This window comes from Struthio camelus, chromosome 7, assembly GCF_040807025.1.
Source record: "Struthio camelus isolate bStrCam1 chromosome 7, bStrCam1.hap1, whole genome shotgun sequence".
Lineage (NCBI taxonomy): Eukaryota > Metazoa > Chordata > Aves > Struthioniformes > Struthionidae > Struthio > Struthio camelus.
The window spans coordinates 24,957,142-24,981,755 of NC_090948.1; the positions used below are offsets into that span (position 1 = coordinate 24,957,142).

Genomic DNA, 24,614 nt, shown 5'->3' on the forward strand with positions numbered 1-24,614 from the left:
ATCCGTTCATGAAATGCCTCTGATGTGCCATAACACTTTACTGAGTGCATAAAATGGTTGTTTTAGTATGAAGGACAGCAGTGGGGTTAATGATGCTAGCTCTACAGAGGTCTTCCTTTCACTACGTTTCTGAGAAGCCATGGAAGACAAACAGGCCTGATATATCATTTCTGGATGGTTTAAAACAATGGAGAACATTTGCATTGAAAGATTATTTGTATTTTTATAGTCATTTCTTTCAAATAATCAAAGGTAAGCCATCTAAGGGGTTGACTGAAAATTACAACAGTGAATAAAGACTCAAGATTCCTGGAGTTATCAGCGTATTGCCTTTGACACATTACCTAAGCTCTGTGTGTCAGTGAAAAAAAACTGGTAACATGTACCTCCTCATTATCGCCGAGATTCTTGAATTTAATGGCCTATAGAAAGGATAGGTCTTAATGTTACTGTGATAACAGGGAAGAAATTTCACTGCAATTTTAGATACCCCAAAACATATCACATCACTTAGCAGAGAACAGCACCTTTCCTCATCCTTTAACAGCCGAAGCTGGAGAGTGAAGGACAGAGGAGGGAACTGAAAAATCACATCTCCCCTTCCATATAGCCACATTGTAGAGGGAAAGTTTTAGACAGCAGGAGCTACATTTCCACAGTTATTTACAAAACGAGATATCCATCTGAGTGCTTTTGTTACAATAAGAGGAAAAAAATCCAGCCTCTTAAGAGAGGAGGCCATTTGAGAAGTTTCTGATATGTGCTCCAAGCCATGCTCTTGCTTCATACATCCGCAGTGTTTGGCTACATCGCAGAAGCATCAGTACTATCTGCATAAACTTGACTCATTAATTAAAGAACATTTTTAAGGCCCAAAATTCTGTTTAAGGTGTCCTGACGAGGAGAAAATGGCAGCTGCATCACAGATCGAGGATTAAGAAATTTCTTAATGACCAAAAAATGTTCCAAGTGAATCTTATTTTCCAAGAACCTCAAAACTGTACTTCCAATGCATTGTCACCCAAAGGCTCTTTTACTAGTTTGTGGTGGAAAAAAAAAGAATACTTAAAAAAAAAATCTATTTCTAAGCTTTCAAGCTGCTAAATACTAAATTAACAGAACTAGCTTTGTTCTTAACATGTTAGATTGCTGGAAGACAAGATACTAGAAAATATAGCTGTATTAGTACTCAGGGAACAGAAAACATATGATCCGATTTTTTACTTTTCCATCTGTAACAGCTCTAATCTTCGCAATGATTTCATCAGTTACCAATAGTGCTGATATCTGTTCATCATCCAAACAATCGGATATCTAAGAAATAAAGTGACAGACTAAGAAGGGTCAAGGGAGCATCTATTTATAGTGCAGCATGAGCAGTAGCCTACAAGAAGGCATGCCGTTATAGCCAGCTTCCTTGTACTATTCAAGAGCGTTTGTGAGCCACCAGCTCCTCAAGGCCGGATTTCTTCTTTCCTCCAGCACATTTTAGAAGCTGAATTTAACCCAGCAGCAAGGTTAGATGCAGAGACATCCTATCAGGGAGGAAAAGGGAGAGCAGAGGGAGGAGGAAGAGGAGAGGGAACTAACACAGAGCTTAACGACCAAGGAAGGTAGCAGGCATATCAGTACTAGACACAAGCCCTGCCAAGTCCACTTAGTGCGCTGCCTAATGCAATCATTGAGGAGCAGCCCCTCCATCCGCCTCTCAAAGCACTGTCCTTGCAGATGACGACTTGTTAAACAAACAGTCAAATACCAATGCACGAAAAAAATTATGTTTCCTTGTACTACCTAAGGGTAGCAATTAGGTAAGGAATAGCACAGATAAACACACAGATACAGTCAGCAATCCAAGGAAATACCTGGAGCCAAAGGGAAAGCAAGGAAGAATAAAAAGCCTGAGAGCTGCTCTTCACAAAAATCATATATTACAGGAGCTGGCCTTTCCTGAAAAGGGCAGCTGGGCTGCACAGTCGGTAGATGGCTGAACCATTACAAGCAGCAGGGGCTGCCTTCGCTTCCCTCAGTGTCACCAAAATCTCTCAGATCACTTTGTGAACCTAAGGATGTTGGAATTTTAGGTGCAGACAAACGGAAAAATGTAAATAAATTCCACACTAAAGAGAGGACATCACTGCTGAGCATAATAAGCAGCATTAACCACTAACTAGTATATCACACTGCAGCTACAGGTGGGTGGTGGGCAAAGTACGGTCCCACACAGACAGTCCAAAACCACAGCCCTCTTCTTCCCAGGAACTACCTTGTCCTGCAGCTCCTCTCGGAAAAGCTTCCATGTCACTCTTGGAAATCCCAGGAACAACGAAAGGAAAGAACGGATAACAGTGTGCAGAGGAAGCCAGAAAACCATGGTCCAGTACTCAAGACAATCATGGCACAGAGTAGATTTGTGATGCTCCTTCAGGGTGGGAATTCACCGATCTGATCCGTTCCTTCCCCGCCGTACACACTGTGCCTCTCATCACAGCAGGGCGTTGAGCTCCATTTGCACAGCAGACAATGGGCTCTGGCAGCAGTTCAAAGGCATTTCCAGTGAAGTGACTGAACCAGCTCACTGCCGGTTTGGGCAGAGACGGGATGCGGAGTCCCCTGCTTTCCTCCCCTGCCCTCCCGCGACAACACGGGCAGGTGCTGCACCACGGGCAACAAGGTCTCCTTTTGCCAAGAGGATCAAGAAGAAAACCAGAGAGGGAGAAGTACAGCACGGAAAACCACATCAACAAGGTAGAGGGAGGTGGGGGGAGAGCGACGGAAGGGGAGAGAGAGAGAGCAGGAGGGAGGCAGGCAGAGGGAGGGCAGGCGGGAGAGGGGAGGAAGGAGTGAGTCCATGCAGACGGTGCCTGCCGCTCCTGGGCACCCTGACAACTCGCTGCCAGAGTCTGTCTTTTGAAGCTGTCACAGGTTTATGGTCGCCTTCAGACATGAAGCTTACAAGACGAGGGAAACTACCCTCAGCAAATGTATTCAGCAGCAGTAAATTGCTTTTCTTGCCCTGATGCGGCTCACAGTTTCACTCCAGGAACTGATCTCATTATCAGGAAAAAAAGCCAAACCAAACCAAAAGCGTATCAGCTAAGCATACTGAGGTACTGTTAGTGGAATCTTGAAACAGGCATAAATCTGCATGTGGACACAGAAAAATCACTATCTTGTGCACCAAAATTAAAATATTAACATGTTAGAACAATACATACATGAATCTGAGAATATGTACTAAATGAGTTTGGCAGCAGTGGGCAGCTGACCTGTCTGAACCCCTGAAACACTGGTAGAAGGAGGGTTCTCTATGCTGAAATGTGATAGGAAAGGGCATTGCAGAAGAGAGGAGGCAGGCAGGACGCGCTGGAGGCGACAAGGAGGCTCTGCCACGGCAGCGTGCTCTGCTCTTTGAAGATGCGAAGTGCTAGGCGTGCTCAAAGCTGTATTCCTTCCTGCAGTCAGTGTTTGGGAGAAGTGGGTTTTCAGACAGGATGACACACTAGCACACATTTCTACAGAAGTTATTTTAACAGGAGCTGACAGCGCACTGCAAACACTTCTGCAATAAGACATTGAAAACTTAATGCAATGGAATGTTACAGGATATTAAAGAGCTTTGAAAGAAGCCTGAACCTGATTGATTTAGTTGCTACCTCTAATACAAGGCAAAGAAAATACCTTTTAAAAATATTTTCCTGACAGTAACAAGCTAAAAAGAACAACAGAAACAAGGACCAATTATCAGCCTCTTGGTTTACCTGCTTTTCAGTATGCCTAGCATCTCACAGTCAAATTGACCAGGTAGCTGCAGTAAGTCTCGTCTGCCTGTCTTAAAAATGTTTCTTCTCTCCGCCTCACTGCTGACAGGACAAGAACAACACCCTAAAGCTAAGGGAAAAAATGGTTTAAATTGTTTATTATGATCAGATCATTCTCCTACTAAATTAACAATAAGACCAACCTAGAACGGGTATGCTGTTATTCTTCCTCTCCTGTTACAGTATAATGTTTTGCTCAATGCTGTTTCATTCCAGAAAATACATTTCTGAAACAAAACAAGGTATTCCTGTATTTAATATTAAAACTAAAAAGAGCAATGAAGTCTTTCAGAAAGAAAAGCACATATACTTTAAGGTATTTATTGCTAAGCAGTGAATAAAAGACAATTTGCTGAGGGATAAAGATTACTTGCAAGGAACCAGTGCTGCTGTCCTCCAAAAGTGAAATGGAATATCTCCTAAAAATGTGGGTTCCACACCCAATAGAAGAGACAACTCTTTATTCTGCCTCTTAAAAAAAAAAAAAAAAAAAAGTTCTCACAGACAAGTCACGCTACAATGCAGCACTGCAAGGCTCCAAGCTTCTGATGACAACATTTTTTGTTTACACTTAACCTAAAACCATTTAAATGTTTAGTTTCTGGCTATCATCTATGCCAGTAAACAAATCATTTCCATTCAAGCTGCTGTATGCAAAAAGCAGATTTTGGAAACCTCTCAATACTCCACTAATCACAAAGAAACCTCCAGAAACTCCTGACTGTCCACAACACAGGACTAATTTTTAGAATAAACAAGATTTTCTTGACTAGTTTTCATTGAACACAAAATACATTTTCCTCCAATCTCCAGAGTTCTACAGAGGTTTCGGACTTTTTGGACATTCGCTGATAGTCTTATCAAATGCACTCAGCTGGAAAACACGAGACAGAATTCCTGTTGTTCCACGTAGAGGAAGACAATTAACTTTTGCTCACTGCCTAAAGTCAAACTTCAGTATCTCTCTCAAAGGCTAGATCTCTTCTCCTCCATCCTCCCTGTTCAAACCTTCCCCGCCTTCCCTTCTCCCCTCAAAAAAAAAAAAAAAAATTAGAAAGAATCCCCCCCCTAACTCTCCTTCCAGAACTACTCCATGCTGTCCCCCAGATCTACGGCAAGCAGAGAAAAAATTAGGCCACCAGCCTCCTCCCTGTTAAGTGTCACTGAGAGGCATGTACAGTAGCTACCCTCTCATACCAGCAGGTAGGTATAGTGAGATTTGGGCAACATTTTCCCAAACAGTTAGTCCTAACTATCCAGGACACAAGCCCTAGCACAGCTTAACTTCACCCAGCGGGGATTCCCTTTACAGAGCCCTGAAGATAAAGGGGAAAATTCTGCAGGTTACTACCAATTAAAACACAGGTTTTTCTACTGCATGTGGTAAGCACATCCTCCCCTTCCTCTGTCATGAAGATTCGGATAACCATGAGGTTTCTCTGTAATGTTCCCTTAGCAGGCTGCGATGTAAAAGATAGGCCTTTCTGACACCACTACAAGATCTTCGTGTTCAATATTCAATGTACTTTAATCATTGTAAGGGGTTCAATGAAAGGTTACCAAGAAAATCAAGCCAATCAGCAGCAGCTTTAACTCATTGTACAGGTATCAACATCTTTATTAGAAAATTTTTGTAGATCTAAGAATTAACACAGACTCAGAAAATAACTTTCATTAGGGTAATGTCCAAGAAAATGAAAGTAAACACAAAATATCTAATCATGATTCAGACAGAAGTCTCTCTTCTGTCACTGCCCTGAAATCATGTTCACACTGTGGCATTTCTGGACCAGCCTGTATCTTTCTTTCCTCTATTTCTAATACTCACAATTGCTTTGTAGGCACTACAAAATCCAGCTGAAAACCAGAACCAACTGTTAGAAGAAAGCAAACGTCTTTTAAGAGTCTCTATACCTAAACCAAGAGTGGTGGTTGCTACAAAAATATTAAAAGTGTTTGCAATATATCCTCCTGACCAGGGTCACACTGTTTAATGGCATAATTCCTCAGAGGTTACTCAGATCCAAACTTCTCACCATGCTTTACTTCAGTAGCTTAAAAGGGTACATGAGCAACAAGGTAAATAACGTTCAAAGTAAATAGCCTTAGTTTCTAGATAATCCGATCTTGAAAAGTTAAATAAAAAAGGAACAAAATCCCATCTTTCCAAGAAAATCTCTTAAGAGATCTATATTGGAATCCTGACTTCCTACCCCATACAGACCTGTTAATCCTCTCCTAGATGTCTGCGACATTTATTGGGCTGTACTGCAAAATGTTCACTTGGACCTTTAACATGACTTCAAATGGATAAGCAAAACGCACCGTGCCGTGCCGTGCCACACTATCATACCATAAACATGCCACACCAGATGGCTAGACACAAGCTTTTCTGTTGCACAATTTTCACAATTCCTCATTTTTAAGACCATATTAACGTTGATTACATATGAGACATGAACAGGCCTAAAGGGTTCTCGCACTACCAAGATATAGCAAGGCACCCATTTAGTTTACGTTCTTTGAACATTTTTCTTGATCAAGTCTGGATTCTTATTTGTAAACCACAGCGGCATAATAGCGCTGATAGTGCTATCCCTGAACAATCTGTAACCTCCAGACAGAAACACATAACAAATCTAGCACAATTTACAGCAACGTGCCAGACAAGAATTTCTCACCCAGCTCTTTAGTCTCAATTACACACAAGCCTCCTCTGTGCACAGAATCCTCCTCCCAATTCTTTGCCCACTGTTTCATTGATTCACTTTGTTTTACAGCATTGTGCAGGTAGAGATAACAAATAGGATATGCTGTAGCCAGTGCCATAGATCTTGCATCTCTCTCTGGGGACAGTAAACAGCAAACATGTTTGTGTGCAAATTTATTTCGAAAAATACTAGGAAAGGGAAAACACAGATAAAGCTGAAGCTCAGTTTAATACCTGCATCACTGCCTACATGATAAATGTTAAATTACATTAATAAACACCAATTTGATTTTTAAAATGGTACAGAAGTCTGAAGGAGATCACCTCTTCCTACATTCTCCCTGAGCTTGTTTCATCCGTCCCCCTTTCAGCCCCCATACAATTTTAACCAAAGATGTATGTTTCTAGCAACATTAAAGGATTATCTCTCTCCTAGCCTTCTTCTGGTATACATCGCTATTGAAGTATTCCAACCCTGCACTAAGCACCCCCAAAAATTAGATTTCTTTTGAGTTCCTTCTGTCTTTCCTTCACCAAATATTGGTACCAGGAATCTAGATAACCTTAGTTCCTCTCAAAAAGATACTTGGATACAAAAGAACTTTTCTGGGGATTAATGAGGGAAGAGGGAAAAATTCTCATCCTTTTTAGCAGCCATAGGAGGGACAGGAGAAGGCTGAAGGAAGCATTTATCCCAAGAACCTTCAATATCCTTCCTGGTCTGAATTTCCCCTTTAAGTGAGGTAAACAGAGATCCACTCCATAGCGTGGGGAAGACTACATATAAACCCAAAAAACAGCTTATTGACATAACAAGCCATACAAATGCTGTCACAGTTGAGTGGGGGGTGGGGGAAGGATGCACCCTTCAGGCAGTTGAAGGTATGTATGATCTGTTCCAACCTAAAAAGCAAATTTTCTTTGCAGTAGATTTTGGTAGATTTCTAGCTGGTTTGAACGTTTATGTTGTCAATAGTGAAATCTACCCTACCTGAAATTCAAGTCAAAGACAACTATGTCATATGAACTTTTTTGGCCGGCCACTGAAACAGAAAACAGAGTGGATCTTCAGAAGGTCTAGATGTAGCTGACTATTGGATTAAGGGAAGAAAATGTTAAAGGTTTGTGATCCTAAAAATATACCTCTGTCGCATAGATCAGTTGACAAGTGAACCATCATTCATCCTGTTTGGAATGAAGTGCCTTTTTGAGATGGCAACAGTTTCTGGGACTTAAGAGAACCAGGTGATGGGCACCTCCTTTCTTCCTCTTTTGGAGAAGCAAGGAGGCTATGTCATGGGCACCAGCTATAGCAGCATCAGAATTTGAGGGATGACAGGATATAGAGCAAGCAGCCTCCCCTTTCTTACATCTGTCTTATTAGGAAGCTGGAGGTGTCAGGGCCCTGAGGGCACCAGCGGCCCTTATGGCCCTGACCAGGCTCCCCTTGGGGCCTCCACCACTCCCTGTCCATGGCCCAGGAGCCCCATTTCAGCTCAGCCTTGGGCCTTTGGTCACCTCCAAGCTGTGTTGTACATGTGCCTGCCTGCAGTCCTGCTCCAGCCCTGCCTCCTGGGTGGACCTTGGACCTACGCTGTACGTAGCTTGTCTCCCGGAAAGACCCTCCATTTGGGCTCTGTAGCCTTGTCTCTGGCTCCGACTCCTTGTGATCAACTCCCTGGATGGCCTCTGAACCTGGTTCATCACTCGCCTTGCATGGGGTTGTTGATGGACCCTGCTACCAGCACCTGGCTCTGCCCACTGTGTTCAGCCCACAGGGGACTGCGCCTGTCAGTGCAGGCACTGCCCACACTGGGGTCGCCCCCAGCCTCCGGATTACCTTCCCTCAGGGACAGCCAGTCTTCACCACTGGTGCATAGCAACTGAAGGAATAGATTTAAATATCAATGGAAACAATATTCATCTCCTCTGACTGGTGAAGGGACAAGTCCTTTCTGGGAAGCCTTCCCAGTTTTCCATAATCACAACCTAAGTTGATTTCCAAGCCTTTAAGTATGGTCTTAGGACAAGTCTTGGCAGCTTCGTCAGTGCCTTAGCCCAGTAATGCATCAATAACTTTAATGCCAGACACAGAAAATATAATCTGAGAGACTAATACTGTTTTGTAATATATAGCACATGAATCATGAGCTGGGTTTCATTTTGCTGAAGAAGGTGAAAGAAAGGAGGAACATGTGCTCGCATTTACAGGAGAAAACTTAATGATAACACGTTACTTTTCCACATTAAAGTAGAAAAAAGCTCTTGATGTATTGAACACACCATTCCCCAACCACAAGACTATATTCATTTAAAATGCATGGCAAAAAGGGTGACAAGGGCCAGACATAGGCCATTCAACTGACAAATAGATGATGCATTTAAAAGATAGAAACTGTCCCTTTCACAGCACCCTATGTCATGCCCTTCTGTTTTGTAATTAATTTCTTGTCTCTGCTCAATAGTGCTCTAATTTCTTCACCTCCTAGAAGATCCTCAAAGTACATTTGGAGTTAAAACGAGTTAGTATGGAGGAAAGGATAACAGCGTTAGTAGGTGTTGTTATGCAGGCTAGCCTTATCTATGCCTTACACTTACAAGTGTTTACAATTCGAGACACTTCTCTTTATATATATATATATATATATATATATATATATATATCTGTTATATACATATTTCTATTCATCTTTAAAATTCAACAGGCTCATCTTCAGGAACAGACAAGTCTTGAAAAAGATGCAAATAATAACTGGCAAAAATTCACCACTCTAACTTGCCAGTTCTCTTGAACTTCAGTCCAATAAACTGAAGTTTAAATAAATTAAGATGTTTAAGACCAGATCCTGTTTGAGCACTGGAATTTCTCTCTGTTGCATAAATGCTGCATGACAGCACCTCACTAATAAACTTAAATCAATCCTACAAGTTTCAGAGGAACTGGCTACTATACCCTGCCCCAGACAAGGAGATGAAGAACTAGTGAGCAAAGAAATGTTGGCAGACAAGCCTTTAACAGATCCAACTGGCAGGACAAAACAACACACAGGTAGGAACTGAGAAAAAGATATAATGGAAAAGAAATAATTTGTCCCTCTGTTTCAGCTATGACTGAATAGCGCTGCAAGAACATGTTAGCTCAGGCAAGGAAAGGCTTAGGTAAAGGCTTCCTGAAAAGTAAGCTGCTGGTATTTTGTGGCTCTCCCCTCCCTTTTTTTTTTTTTTTTTTTAAAATAATTTAACTGTGGAATATTCTTGGCATAGGCCTCTCCCTGCAGGAAACATTAAAATACTACTAACCAAAATGAAAGTATTGCTAAAACAGTGGCTGGATTAATCATGGGTAAGCACAAAGAAAGTCCCAAATTTGCTGTTAAATTAGTAAAGACAATTGACAGTTTCCAATACCTTTACTTTCATGTACAATCAAATGGGTTCTGCACGGCCTACCTGGCTATATATTCTACTTCATGGTCCCCTTTTAAGTAATTTTTCTGTACTTGGGTAATTAGACACAGTGATTAAGAGAGCTTTCATTTCATACCACTTTTTTCCTGTCAACTCTGTAATTTTGCTACCATTTCTACATTTTTGGTCTCTTTCCCCATTCCCTGGCCTTTGTATCAATGAACTCAAAGGTGCAGTGGCAGAAGGTTAGCTACGTATCCGATTTATTGTGGCCATACTTGAAATCAAACATTTGTCTCCCTCTGCTGTTCTAGCCTCGATGCCACGTATACACGGACATTAGTAGAATGCATAAAGCATACCATTAATGGTATCTTGATTCCTTCATTTAACATAAATATTCAATTATTAACTTCTCACACAAAGTGTCTATGAAATAACACAACTATTCAAGTTGGACAGGATGCTAATTTGTCATTATGCCCATTCTACTTCATCACAGATTTTTGTATAATTTAATCTGCTTCTTCTCTTGAGTTTGCAAAAGTACTCCTGGCTTCTACTACCATTCTATTCCCCATAATATTTTATTACTAGTACAACAATCTTTGCCATGTGTTTCAAGTTATTTTTGCTCCTTTACTAGTCTCTGCAGATTGTAGCTGTACAGTTGACATCAACAAGGTTACAGGAGGCAAGATTTATTATTTGAATCACATTGGCAGAGCAAGCTATGAAAAGAGGGGCACACTACACAGGTCCTACTTCTTTTCTGACCCTCTGAAAGTCTTTTATCTGACCACTGCCTGAAGGTCCTTGTCTATACGTCTCCAGAATAAAATCAGGGCTAGGGCTGAATGAAAGAGAAAAATGTAGAGCTGCAGTGTGAGTGGGGCTGGCAAAGGGCCGGCAAAGGAAAGCAGGGGCTGCATAGAGACCTGCGCTGGGAGAAGTCTTTTGTCTGAGCAACAGTGGCAGACTTGTCTATGACTTCCCAGGAAAATAAGGATTAGGGTTCAGCTCTGGGTTGAGAGAAAGCATAAGAGCTGCAGCATGAGTAGGGCGCAATTCCTTTTTTAGTATATCCACCTTTCCTCACTACCTGAGTTTCAGCATCAAATACTAGTTCTATGCGATTTCCTTTTTAAAAATCCAGCCTTCTTGCATAGAAATGCACTGCTCCATGTTCCTTGCTCATATGAAGCAAGCTGCGATACCCTTAAAACTGAGAACACTCTAGGCATCCTGGTGAAAAGGTATTTCATTCTGACTTCTCCAGCACGGACACAAAACCAAATCATTTCTGCTGTTTCCAAGCCAAGACTGCAGGTACCTTTCATTTGAGGCAAGACATAACCACATCACCCTTCTTCTATAGCACTGACTGCAGAAACTTCCACTCTTAAGACGGGATTGGCATTTTCAAAGTATTGCAGCAGCTGAAAGCTATAAATGTCACAGAAGCTTGAATCTCTGAATTTTGCATTAGGCGCCCAGACAGGACCAGTGCTTTTTTGATACATTAGAGTACAGTATTCGCGTATACGTCAGTTCATTACCTAACAGTGCTCTGTAAGAATTACTTTCCCTCACTATTCATCCAGATAGAACTGAGGGAAAAAAGTAGGACTCCTTCCCCTCAGCACAGAATTTAAACCAATCCGATATTTCTATTTTTAATTACATTTATGATATTCCCTGTGGGCATAATTCATGAGTGCAGTTCCAGCATGCTGGGAGTAACATAAATATAGTCATTCCCAAAGGGAACTTACAGCTGTTATGCATGGGTCAGAGATTCTGTGAAATGTAAAATGTGAAACTAAAAGCTTTTTAGCCTACTTCCTTCCCATTCCTTTTCAAAGTCAGTTAATGGATACCAAACAACATTGCCCCAAATACTGCCCACAAGTTATGCAAGTAGTAAATCTATTTAAATAAAATAATATTTAGCAATAAGCAAACACCTCTTCCTATCTCACTCAGGAATTGCATCAGAAATTCCCTCCTGATCCAAATTAACTGTGTTGCCGCTTTATACTGACAACTGTGTGACTGAAGACGAGCAGCGTGGAGTTGCTTCCTCTGCAAATCATCCTACGCGGGGAAGGAGGAGTATAGCTTTATATTGTTGCAAACACACCTAGCTTCCTTCCTCTACCTGACTCTTTGCTTCTTATTTTGACATGAGACCGTTTAAAAAGAATTAAGTGAGCTTTTCCCTCACTAAATCTGGAGACGTCAGCCCACAGAAAGTAAAAAGATTCTGCACTTACCTCTGATCACAATCAGGGGAAGGAAAAATATTTATCAGCTGCTTCTCTCTTAGGAGCAACGTTCTGTTTTAAAATAAATAAAAAAGAAACAAGACTTTAAACAGTGCTTCTCTCTCCCTTCCCTCAAGTTAGCCTCCATCAGTGTTTGTAAACATTTACTTAGCAGGAGCACCTTCGCTCTCCAGAACCAAGGTAATGATTACATTACACTAACGGTGGCATGAGGACACAGCAGGGCCGCGACAACAGCCCTGTTGGCACTGACCAGACGGTGACGCAGAGTTGCACTTCAGCAGGCTGGATTGTGCAAGAGTGAGAAAGAGTGGGCTGAGATGAGAAATGACAAGTGCAGAAGAAAACCAGGAACCTGGATTTAGAGGTAAACCACAAAGAATAAAGAAAGTTGACAGAACAAGCACATGTGGTACAAGCTGAGAGAACTGAACAAGCAAGCGGAGTCCTAATGGGATTTCTCACATCTCTTCATTAATACTGTTGCCTTTGAAACAGCCAACAAAGCAAACTACAAGACGCTGCTTCTTTATTCTTTGCTACAGCTTAGTCGGTTCAATAAAACTTCAGCTGTGTGACAAAGTCTGTGCAGACTAGTGCCAAAGCATATAAAAGAGTCAGGACCATTAGGCATCCTGTGAAACAAAAACAAACCACCAAAGGCCAGAGCTACACCCTTCCTCCACCCCTCTACCTGGCTAGTGATCACACAGATGAAGGCACCCTGTGAAGCTAACTGAAGCTCAGGAAACTCCAGTGTATGTATGCACACACACACACACACACAGAGCAGCGTGCCAGTATGAGAACCTTCAACCGAGCTGATGAAACCCAGAGAGCCAGAGTAGAACAGTGATGGGGCCGAAAGGCGAATTTTATCATACAGCCTCTCAAGGCTGCTCTTCTGCACCAGCTCTCTCTCAGATGCACAAGCACTCTGCTGTAGCTCTCCCGCTCACAGAGGCCTTGATTCAGCAACAACTCTGACCTTTGAGTTTACCAATAATCTTTAATACCTCTGCAGCCGATTAGTAAACAAATAAGAAGCACACTTGTGCTGTCAGTAAATATAACCAAATCTTCCCAGTTTCTTCCTACTTAAACTGCAAATTTACAGCAGGAGCCAAGCTTCACTGTTTTCCAGGAGAATCAGAATGATGGTTGCACCACATAAGCATCAGTTCAGAAAAATGTACCTGCTTTTCCTCAGCCTTCCTCCATATACAACCTTCCTCCTATTTTGATCCAGAATCGTTACGTATCTTCACAAGTTTTAAGAGTTTTAAGACAGACTGAGTTTTAAGAAGGCAGAAAGAAAAAGCCTGCATCTCTGGCCTCTACAAATCCTAACACATCAGGGTAAACATCAAGAGAGTCAGACACGACAGCGAAACAACTGCAACCAAACCACAAAAGGGGTGAATGTTTGTCGTCACTGTAATAAATAAACAAATAAATATTTTTCACAGAACCATGACTATCTGATGGAACCCACTGAGCAAAACAATCAAATTAGGAGGTTTATTATTATTAATACTGTGCTACTGCATAAGACCCTTACATGTCTACTGCCCCCCAGGGCAGTGGGCAGGACCCAGACAAGCTGACATACCAACTTCCAATTAATGGGATTTAACCCAAGCTCCCCTCAGGGCAAGCTGTCCCCTGACTTTCCACTACAAAGTGTCTTGTGCCTTCTGATGCCAACTGTTTCCAAGGTGAGGACTTGGACTAAGATGGAGTATCACACTGGTCTAGCCGTTTTTACTCTGCAGAATACAGCAGACATGAAAAAAACGAAAAGCACCAACCTAATCTAAGCAGATGACAGTCCAAGACCATGAACTCGGAAGAGCGGCAGACAGGCACCCCAGCACGTAACATGGCAGATCACAAATGCAGAGGACACATGCAAAGAGGAACATGGGTTACAAATCAGTTTTTCTTCAGCTTTTAAAAACGCAACTTCCCCACACTTATGGAAGCTTGGAAAAAGTTGCGTCAGTGAGGAAAAATGACTCTGGTCCTTCTCAGTCCCACAGTTTTCCGCTAAGGCATGTCACAACTGACAGAAGCAGAAGTTAACAGGGCAGGGTAAGAGGAGAGGGCAAAATTAAACACCAGTTGAATGGGGTGACGAGAAATTTAAACTGAATGCAATAATGGATAAGTAGCCAGTGACAAAATACACAGAACAGAGTGATACTACCCAAAAGACAGATTTTTGCACCACTGGTATATGGCTAGAAGTGGTCAAATCTGATTGTAAGATTTACCATTTCAAATCTACCATTATAAGATCTATTATTTTAAAGGATCTTATGCCAAAGGGGTGTTTAAAGCAAAACTAAGGGATGACGCTGCTGTATTTCCACAGAAAGCTGAGTTGAGCGGTGAAAATAATGCCTAACAATTTTCCATCTCCCTCCCCCATACGTACTCATCTATCCATGTTGTCTTGTGAGCAGCAACCAAATGTGTATGCTTGGAAAGCCCCTAGCACAAAGTGCACGTTCCCACTATTATCAACAGCTGCTAGACAACACCTTCCAAGCACTCAGCTGGGAAGGGAACGATATATTTCATCTCTAGGCATCAAAACATTTACTAATGTAATGAACCTCTTGGAAAGATGTCATTAACTCTAGGAGCACCATATCTTTTCCTGTGTTTGTATTTAGTCAAAAAATTTACCAGTCCTAACAATAGAGTGAGAAAGCTGTTGTAGCAAGCAGGCACCTGGCCAGGTTGACTCCTGAAGGAGCTCCTGTTAGTCAGGGGGTGTGCCACGGGGAGACTTGATAAGAAATGACATTTGTATTCCTGACAACTTTATTTCTTAAAACACCAGCCAAACTGGAAGTTTCATTTACTACTCTGGAAAAAAGGCCAAACCTGAATGTAACAGATGCTGTCTGGAGTGCTCATGACACATAGGAGACTCTGTGTGTGGTCCCCCTCACTATTACAAGATAAATCAGCTTTCTAAAGAACGAGAAGGTTGGTTAGTTTTCCTAAGCCCTGAAATCTTAATATTTGCACTAATCAAATACAACAGGGCCCACTTAGTCAAAAGAACAGTATCCATATGGGAGCCCAAACATAAGTAGCACTATTTTCCCACAAAGATTTAATCCTCAGTCTGGGCAAACGTTCCAAATAGCACTGGACAACAACTCTACTTTATATGGCTTTTTAGTAATTATATCAGAGAAACAAGGCAGTTCTGAGCACCTTAGTTCAAGAAGAATTAAAAAAAAAAGAAGAAAAAACCCAGAAGCACAGTGAAAATACATAAAGATAAAGCAACACATTGAGAAAACACAAAAAGTAGCTCTATACGGTCTAAATATAAAAAGATTTACAGGACATGGACAAAGAGTAGAAAGCCCTGCTTAGTAAATGGGAGAGATTTTTACTTAATTTCCGTAAAAGAATAAAGCTGAGAATAAGAAACACAGGAAGAAAAATACATGAGGTTTGCATTTCTTCCTGGATAGCACATACCTCACAAGGTTGCTGAAAGAGTTGTGTGGCTTTACAGCTCAAAGCTGCACAAAGACCACACAGGCCAAAGGCAGGTGGGATACACGGTGGGTTGAGGAAGGAAGGAACAGGAAAACCAAACAGGAAAAAAAAGGGGAAAACATACATAGAGAGAGAGGAGAAAAAAGGAGCAGAGCTATGTGGGAAAGTGAAATTAAGGAGTCGTTACCAGGAAGAGTCACTGTTGGGAAGTGCAAGTGCTCAAGAAAGGAGCACCATGGAGAAAACTGCATTCCTTGCCACAATCTCCAAGGAAGTGAGAGAGAAGGAAACTAGGCAGCAAGGATATGTCTGAAATAGTTAATCAGGGATACCTGCCATCCAAGTGGATTATTATTATTTAACACATGTAGCTCCTCTATGGCTCTTTTATGTGCATCCAGCAGAACTGGTTTGAGAAGGGAAATGGTTTGTGAGACCTAGTGAAGCTGTTAAACGGATGTGTAATCTTGTAAGGGGAAGGCAGGATTATTTTCAAAGTTCTATAAATGATCTCTTAACTTATTCCCTTCCCTCTCGTATGATGGGTTGCCTTCACTGTAAGACACTAAAGAAACTTTTTAAACAGAAAGTTACGAGAAAGGAGCAGCATCAATCAGACAACGTAGAGCTAACGGCTTCGCGTGTCCCTTGTTCAGCCAACGCACTACTACAGATCTTGCATGTCCTTCTGCGGCATCATCTTGTCTGCAGACAATAAAGATAAGCCTTCCTCCCTCTAAGCCTTTCACACCACGGATAGCATGTGGCAGGGTCCCAGCTTGCCATCAGCATGGCTGTGCTTGTTTGCACCTGCACTGCTCTGAAACGCCCACGACCCCGATGGCTCCAGCAGTCCTATTTTCCACATGGGTAATGCAGGCAGTCCAGGGTTAAAACCATAACGCTATCTGTCTTTGCCTCTGTCCTCTTCTGTCCTTCAGTGGCAGGTAGCTGTATGTCTCCCAACAAGTAAAAAAGCAAACCAATTGCCATCAAGGCCAATTGGGAAAAAGGGATCGGCTACAACCATCTTCCCAATGTTGCAGCCTAGCAACTAAAACCATGCCAACTTTGCGATAAGACAAGAAAAGCTGAGGAAAAGGGGAATGACTACAGTCAAAATATTAAGAAAAAGATCTCTGCTTATTCTCTTTCTCTTATTGCTCTCAAGATGCAGGTGGGAAGGAAATAGCTTTCTCAGCTGATGAACGTCCATTGATACTGGTCTCTTCTTTTTGGTCTTGTGGAAGGAAGAATCAGGATCTGTGCATTAGGCATGCATCTCAACAGAGTGGCAGTTCCCATCCTGCCTCAGAGCCATGGCTTTCCGACAGCAACACTCCCACTGAGATGCTGGCGCTGGGCTGAAGGAGCAGAGTTCTCTGCCTTTGAACCTTTCACCTTTGTTCAGACCGTTTACACAGCTCTGCTTGTGGCTTGCTCAGGCTGCCCCTTCCCATGCCACTCACAATTAATAGCATCCCAAAGAACTAGAGGTCCTAACTTGGTGCTAGCCTTTCCCTCATCTTAATAAATCATGAGTCACACTGAAAAAGCAAGTCCTCGTTTCCCCTGTATCAGTCAATAAGTGGTCGTTATCTTAAAAAAAAAAAAAAAAAAAAAAAAGAAGTATGTTTTTACAAAATTAGCAAACAAATTATCAGATTGATGAAAGACAATGAAATGGTACGTTTCCAGACAGCCAGCTTGAAAACACGTAGGAGTCAGATTCCCACAGGAATTAATTTAATATCAACAGAATATTACATAAAGGCTTTGTGCCTACATGGTGATCCTCAATTTACAGTGAAGTTGACAGCTACCATGCAGAATTTCAAGAGGAGGGTCATTATTTCCCTCATTTTATTCCTCCTTTAAATATCGCAGATAAAGTCAGGGGCTTGCTGACCTTAAGTCCATGTAATTCCATCTGTACGTTTTTCATTTATCATTGTCAATATTTGATCTGGATGGTGTTGTCTCTTCAGGCTCCTTATGCTTCCTTTTATCTCTGTCTTTTATCATAATGTGAAGTACACTCTGCGTTACAGGAGAGATTCCTCCAATGTCTGAGAAGGTGGGGAAAGAACGCGATGGATTGTAAACATCTCCGCGCTTAACCCCACAGAAAAGCCTACAATGTTATAAATGGACAGTTCCCAAGTTATGATTCACCCCCCATCAAGGGGCTAATTAAAATTCAAAATGTTCATTTTCATAAAAAGTGAAAATCCAATAAAGCCAATAATCTGTACCAAAATAAAAGGCATAAAACACAAGTTTGATACAAGTGTAAAGGGACACTGCAGTGCAGATAATGGGAGTTGTGCCCATAATTCAGTACAAGTGTACGGTTTAAACAGCCTTCCTTGTATGCAGCTTCAGAGTCACAGTAATAACTTCCAAGGTGCCCAGTAAGTGGCCATAGTAGAACTGGTTGTACAGAAATAACACTTAATGAAAAGAGATATTCCATCCAAGAAACCCCATAAAAATGACAGATATGGGCTTTCTTCTCGGATGCAAAAGGGCAAAGCTGAACGAATTCCAAATCTGGAAACAGAATAAATATTGTGTCTTGAAGCCAAATTACAAAGGGATAAAGCTTGTTAGCAGATTTGCTGTATCCACACCTGCTTAATTAGGTGCATTTTGCCTTTTTGAACAGGTGAGAGGAAGGAAATGTGCAGATGCGGAAACACAGAAGACAGCTAAAGACAATTCCTGCTTTCAGAGGGAGGAGGGGAAAGAAGGAATCAAAACTTTTTACCCAATTTACCTTTCACCTGCTTAGCCAGTGTTCGGCCCTAGTTTCAGCTCAGCCAATGCTCAGACATAAACACCTATCTTTAGATCTTTCCCACGCTTGGAGGTATGACAGTTTGCTCGCTCTTCCCCCACAGCTTTCTCAAGCCCTGCTCCTCACTGCCACTGCTTTCCAAAATGCCTCTGTACCAGTTGCTGATGGCAAATGCTGCAGGTGCCGTCGGCTGGTGAGGAGCGCACAAATGCTGAACAGCCTGTTCCCTCCTCCCAGGGGGGCTCCTAACTGCCACCAGGCTTGGCTATAAAAATGCTCAAATCCTCGCCAAACGTTGTCATGCAATCAATTGGAAACATGTACCCGATCCTTCCACAGGAGTCTGCTCCATATGAGCTTGTCTGGAAGCACATTTAAAAGTACACTGTTTTAGCTCTGTCTCCCACCTTCCCTTCCTCCTTTAAATTTCCTGGGACACAGAGGTAAAACAACATGGCACACAAATCTATTTTAAAAGGATGCAACTGCTGTAGCTGCTGGATCCTGTTGTTTATTACTGCTTAGAAAAGCTCTTTGTTTTTTCCCTTATTTTCCATGAGACAACTCTTAAAGATTGTGGCCATCTGAAAGAATAGCGCAAGAACAAAGTGCGAAGAGGAAAGGAATACCAATCCTTTTAATGCTACAGGTGCAAGGACTTGGCCATATCCTTTTACTTGGTCTTTTGAAGTCAACAATTTGACTGTGGTTGAATTGCCAGGAAGAATGGCATCTGGAAAAGGTACACATGATCAACCAACCTGAGCTCAAGAAACACCATAAATGCTTTGAGATTAGCTAATCAAAAAAGCCTCCAGATTCTCCAAGACACTGGGTTACGAGCAGCGAGAAGTGTCAGCGCTTAGAGATTGACTCGGGGAAGCACAATTAAAGCAGCTCAGCTTTGTTTGCAAATCATTGACCCCGAAAGGCACGAAAGCAAAGCGGCACGTAACACTCCTAATGCAGGCACTCGGCTTTGCGCCCTGATGCTGGAAAGAAAACACCGCGGAGAGCTCCACAATTTTAGAGTTGACATAAACAAGTAAGGGAGCTTTTGTGCTTAAAATGAAATGAAAATATCTGCTTCCCTTCTTACTTTCTCTTCAGATCTCAGGTTAAAAGCTCTCTGCTGCCTTCCTGCTTTCTCTTCCCCCTTTTCATTCTACCCTTTCACAGTGATTCAGTCGAGTCCATCAGTGATTAAATTCCATGTGTTTTCAGGCAAACATCTGACTTTCCTGGCTTCTCTAGAACATCAGCGAAGGCTAAGGCTCCCCTCCCGCTCCTCTTATCCCCCGAGATCGATGCACACACAACCCTCTCCCAGCATCATTTCTGAATAAGGCCACGCTTGTGTTTTGAGAGAGGCATCCAGCCAGCTGGAGGTTTCTTTATGGCTTCACTAAGTGCAAAGCCTTTTAGACACGTAGACTGAGCCAAAACCCTGACCTACCGTGCCCTTGTGGGACCAATGATACTCTCCTACTACTTGAGAAAGAAAACACATGAACTGTCAATTTAAAAAGCCTATGACAGAGCAGTTGAATATTATCACCGTAGGACACTATCCAACAGCGTTTCAGTAGATGAAACACAGCAGGACCCAGTGTGTAGGATAATTTTTTTTTAAGACTTTTGATCAAATGCTTTCTATTTTAAGGCAAATGAAAAAAATTACGCAGAAGAAAAACCTTCAGCTGGAGCATTATACAACATTTACATGTCAGCACGGGAATCTGATCTAATGTGCATCACAACCAGAAGCATTTCCACTTAATTCAACAGGCACAGCGTCAGGACTGAAGTTTATGTTTTGCAGGTACGTGCACATATAAGTGCACATTAAGTGCATAAACACCATGATGTACAGTATTATAATGATTTTTTTGGCATGGAACTGCCTATGCATTACACATGAATTACAGCAAGGAGTTGTTTTATAATGTTAAAAAACTTTTCTCCTTTGGGAACCAACCAAAACCTATTCTTATCTCTGTAATAACACAGATTATCATCTCACTAATCTTCTCCCCTCCTCAATATAAAAAGAGAATTTGTAAAGTGAATAACTAACTGGACTCCTTCCAGTTAAGGCGCATTCTGTGTAGGTGTGTTGACACTTCTAAACGGTATTTTTCTATTCATTTCTTGAAAATGCACGTTCCTTTTGTTTCGACAGATTTCCAAGAGACAAAGTCAGCAACTCATCTGAGTTATGTCATAAATCAGCAAAAATATTAGGGGAAACTAATCCTTTTTCATCCTAACAGCACAAACAGAAATTGCCTTCATCCAGCCTTATTTATCAGATACAAGCCTGGTAAAGTGCACCACCCTCGCACCATGCCCCTGAACAAATCCATGCTTCTGGAGATTTAGGCAGTTGCAGACTACAGGACTCTCCATGGGAAACGCTTTCTTTGCTTGTTGTTTCCCTTCAGCTTAATCATCAGTCCAACCTGAACTATAGTATAACAAGAGACAGACAGGAGATCATTTCCCAAACAGCAGTGCTCCAGCCACTTGGCCCTTCTAACCACTGTTTCGTCCAAGCGAAGATTCTGCCATCTCACCCTCACCCAGACTCAACTGTGACTCAAATGTCAAAAGAAACAAGGAACTGATTAAATAAAATAGCATTTAGGACGTTGGTCCACAAATCAATAGCAAAGCTCTCACTTACAGAAGGTATCATTTTTCTGATTTACAGAATAGGGAAACTGAGGGACAGAGCACAAGCGTGGAAATTCACTGACCTGGTCAGCAGCAGAATCAGGAATTTAGGTTCCTAGATTCCTAACTGCTGGCTTTTTTTTCTCTGAGGGAAACTCCCTGCTCAGTTTCTGCCGGCTCAGAAACCCCTGATGTTTTGCACGAGGCGGACTGGGCAAGTAACCTGCGCGAGAGCTGCGTTTTCTGAGGTGCCTGGCCTAGCCAGGACACTTGGAGCGTGGCTCTATCACAGTTCTCTCGTCCAGGTGCAATCCGTCATCGCCACAAGATAAAATGTTAAACAGAGCACCTTCAAACAGGAACTAAAGGGAGCAGGCAGTCTTTTGATGCAAAAAAACCAGCTTTGCAGTAAAAATCACAGTTTTTCCTTTCTTCTAGCACCTTCTTGTAAATTCCAGCTCAAAATCAGTTCTGTATTTTTCCCTACCATAGGATGTCCCACACTGCATCACAAAATTATGGAAAACATTTTTCAGCAATGACAAGACTGATACCTTCCGACTAAGCAGAACAAAAATAGTTCATTTAACAAAATCAGATTTTACAGGTTATCAGAGCCGTGTCTTCCCCATTTTAAATTGTGGCTGGGTGACAGTTTTCTGTCCTGTTTGCAGCCTTTCTGGTCTGTCTCAGCTGGACTCAAGCTAATAAGTGTCTCATTAATGAAATGACTATGCCAAGGTACTGGCAGATGGTCTTATGTTCCAAGCACATCTTTCCATTCCCTCCCTCCCCAAAGTCCTAATCTATACACAGTGTAATCTTCACAAAAACATATGCTCCCTGACAGAAAGCTTCCCTTCCATTATCCCCATACTCCAGGGTATTGACCCCTGGAACCTCAGGGACATGAAGCGACTCTCTTCCTACTCAAGTCTCAGTTCCCTAGACGCCTGAACACACTTTCATCAGGTCGTGGCCAAAGTGCCTGACACAAGACTGAAAATCCATGGCAATCCCCATCTCTAGTACTGTCTGAGGTCTATCCCAGTCCTAAGCAAATGCATATACACACATATATCCATGTAAAAACAAGTAAAATTAAAGTATTAGATATCTGGTATTTTTTCTGCAGTACTTTGCCACTGTTTTATTTAACAGCTCCCTATTACTGCACACAAGCCTTCCTCTCAGCTGAAAAAACATACAGTGTAATCTATTACGTTGGTTACCAATAAATCTCTCGTGCAACACTTCCATTTAAATGTTGAGTGAGTCAGTCACAAATTGAGTCTCTCATTTATCTTAAAATAATCTATTTGTATCATCTGTTGGCTCCCTCTCCCCTATCAATTTAATCAGATTATTGTGACTGATGGATTCATTAGTATGGTCATCACATCCTGAGAACATAGCAACTTCTAGAAAGAAAGTTTCAGGAAGGAAGGAAGAACAACTATCTCTGTTTTTCACACATGCAGAGTTATGAGCAGCGGAATAAATGAACGCTATCAGTTTGCCAGTTCTGGGAAGGGCTGCGTAAAGGTCATTTCTATGTACGTAGGATCAGCTTGGCTGTCTTTCCTGGAGCTCCTCTGAGAAAGCTGAGGGGGTGATGAGCACAGACAGGCCGCCATGTCATGAACGGTTGTTTTGGCTCTCCAAATTGATTTTGAGCTGTCTGAAAATCGTTTCTTTCCAGAGGAAGAGAAAATCTCATTGTCAGTATCATTTCCACATTTAATCTCAACAGTACTGAACTGCTTTCCCACGCTGCAGATACGGAGAAGCGCCAACAGAAAGCAGAAGAGCTTTCCTTGAGTCTTTGCCCCCTTATTTTCAACTTGAACTAAGGCATTTTCAAAACTGTCTATCTTACAAAAGGTGAAAGAGTTAAAAAGCACATTGGTATTCTAGACTGAAACAAAAACCAGTAAGTAAAGAACAGACAACAGTGGACAAGAAAAGGGAATGAGAAACATTACTTACCGAGTAGTAAAAACAGCATAATAATACCTTATATTTTTGCAGCTTTTGTCATCCAAAAATAAAAAAGCCAAAGTGCTTTGACAGCACCCCTTCCCAGTCCTCCTGATAATAAAGGAAAACAAAATAGAAGGAACATGGCACTTGCCAGGAAAAACAGCAGCTGTAGAAAAGTATACAAGAACACTGTTCGAGTGTCCAGAAGCTGTGACTTCCCGAGGAGGGTAGTATAGACGACATCCACCTGTACTGACTAGTTTACTAAAACTGTATTCGCTGGTGAGACAACTCTGCACTGAGCTTTAACTTTGCAATCTTTCTAAAAACTTCACAAACCAGATTAAAAATAAATTACTTAAAAATGCGTTATTCCTAGGAAAGAAAGTTCCAAGGAGGAAAACCTACTGTGTCTACTTTTTACTATCCACTGGAACAGCATCCAAGATGGCACTGAGCATGTGAGGGTCAAGAAGGATCTCAATGAGGGTCTGTCAACTGGGGAACTCAGAATTCAGGTGTGGATTATTTCAGGAGGATGGTCGCAGCAAGCAAACAGCAGAGGTTACTTGCTGGACATAGACATGCACAACAGGCTTCCAGGAACTATACACACTATATATAATTAAAGCAATTTATTACAGTTATGTGACTTTACACATTTGCAAATGCGTTTTCCCCTTTTTAGCCTTTTTAGGCTCAAAGCAATGTGCTTATTCATGCAAATCAAAAGGAAACATATAATCAGTTTTGAAAATATCAGAACAAAGTGCAAGAGTGGAACACTTGATATGGCATTGTCTTGCAAATGCCTCCAAATTCCTCTCTGGTCACTGCGTGGGCAGCACATTCCCAGGACAGAAGCGGGGGGTAGGCGGGACAAGGGGGACTGTAAAGCTATTCATGAACTTCGTTTTGTCTTTTCCCACTGAGGTTCATTAGTGACCTCCTGGAGCAGTTGGGAGGAGGGAGAGAGCTTGTTCCAGCAGGAAACGCAAGCACAAGGAAACTCAGACGCTCACCACGCTGGGGAGGCTGCGCTGTGCTCACCTCGGTGCTGGGCCCACTACTCTCAGTTACAACTGTCCATGGCTTTCCATTCAAGGGGAAAGTTAATGCATAGCAATGAGGTGCTCATAAACCAGGCAATCCTTTCCCCAGCCCTCATGTAAGTAAAAATAAAAGTTACTTTGGCTTGATTTCCCAAGCTTTCATTGACCCCCCACAGAAGTTCAGAGAAGTAGGCGACAACTCTTTGAAACAGATAAATTAAAGAGGACAGCAAATCATCTGCATTCACAGCTATGCTAACAAACAAGGCTCACAGGCATCTAACGCTGGAGAAAAGGAAGTATTCACACATTGTATCATACATTGTGTTATGCTGAAGAGAGGAACCA

The 24,614-nt window shown here is 41.9% G+C and overlaps 1 protein-coding gene across 20 annotated transcripts in view; it reads right to left on the reverse strand.

Moving 5' to 3' along the window:
• NDST2 (N-deacetylase and N-sulfotransferase 2) overlaps positions 1 to 24,614 on the reverse strand; it is a 145,596-nt gene that overhangs the window by 44,983 nt on the left and 75,999 nt on the right. For 17 of the 20 annotated variants that reach the window (XR_011142208.1, XR_011142206.1, XR_011142204.1 and 14 more), the window contains one exon: positions 12,216 to 12,278. The gene's annotated coding sequence lies outside the window, so the exon portion shown is untranslated. Of the gene's footprint in view, positions 1 to 2,266; positions 2,720 to 3,761; positions 3,892 to 12,215; positions 12,279 to 14,038; positions 14,062 to 24,614 lie in introns of those variants that run through there. The other 3 variants (XM_068950411.1, XM_068950412.1, XM_009671234.2) reach the window with 3 other exon arrangements.